Here is a 1370-nt window from a genome sequence, read left to right as displayed (position 1 = left end):
GTGATGATCTGTTGTTTCTGAGGCATCGTGATGTTGTTGTATTTAGATCTCTGTTAACTGTTTGTGAAGAGCAGCCAAGGGTGGTTCAGGCTCTTCTTGGTGGTTTTTTATTGTTGGCCCATTGCTGGAGAAGGAGGAAGTGGCTCTCGTTCAGTAAGTGAAGTTGTATGAGGTGTGGGTGTAGTTGTGTCATATGAGGACTGTTGTTGTCTCCCACTCAGTTAAACACAAATTACAATTCAACAACCATCAAAAATCTAAAAGCCCATGGATGAAAAACACACCATGTGATTACACAGGAATAGTAACCAAAAAAAGGAAAGGGAAAAAAAGAATTAAAAACAAGCAAACCTGAAATATCCGGGGATAGGACACTAAGAAGAAAAAAATAATAATAATAAGTAGGAAAGGAGAATAACAAGTTAAGAAAAAAATAGGAAGAATGCAAAATGATAAAGAAGGAATGGGGTTAGTCACAAGGAAAAAAAAAAAAAAACTTAATTTGATGGGGGAGCAGAATTTAAACCAGGCACAGAGAAAAGAAAAAATGCTGAAAACTAGGACCTGGTAGGGGAAGATTAATAATAATAAAAAGGACAAAAGTATTAAGAATATTAGTTGGTTTGAAATGGACAAATACAAGCAAACTAATTACTGGGAAAAAGAAAGTGAAAAAGAAAAAAAATAAAAAGAAAAAAAAAAGGGAAAAACATCGGTGGAGGACTGGGTAGAGCACCCAAGCTCCATCTGAGAACACAGACTGTGATGGAGTTCCTTTGGGCCCAGAAGGTAGGAGGGAGTGGGGATGGCCACACCTCTGTTCACCAAGCAGGTGTAGGGTATAGTAACAAGAAGAATGTGGTACCTTTTCAATCTTGCAGGCCCCGAGTGTCCTTGGGGTTGCTGGAAAGCAGATTGTGTTCTTAAGCCACAGAAATTTGCAAGAGTGCTGTCTCTTTAAATATCCAAAATATTCAAGCCACTTTTTAAACCTTCAAAATGGCAGCATCCTCTGGACTGGCAAGAGTCCACAACTCAGCCCACCTTTCTCTTTTCCTTCTCTGTTTGTTCCCCAACCACCATGCACAGTCCTCCGTGCAGTCCCTGGCTAGCAGGGTGATTTTTAGGTTAATTCTTAAGTCCTATCACCACAGGATTCTGCTAGAGTGCTGTCTATTTAAATATCCAAAATAGTCAAGACGGTTTTTAAACTTTCAAAATGGCGGCACCTTCCAGACCGGCCAAAGTCCACAGCTCAGCCCACTTTTCTTTTCACCTTCTCCATTTGTTCCCCATCCACTGTGCACAGTCCTCCGTGCAGTCCCTGGCTAGCAGGGTGATTTTTAGGTTAATTCTTAAGTCATAGCACT

Source organism: Orycteropus afer, unplaced genomic scaffold (assembly GCF_000298275.1).
Source record: "Orycteropus afer afer isolate SDZICR_OR568_19922 unplaced genomic scaffold, OryAfe1.0 scaffold00331, whole genome shotgun sequence".
NCBI classification, from domain to species: Eukaryota; Metazoa; Chordata; class Mammalia; order Tubulidentata; family Orycteropodidae; genus Orycteropus; species Orycteropus afer.
Note: the sequence above shows the minus strand (reverse complement) of the source record.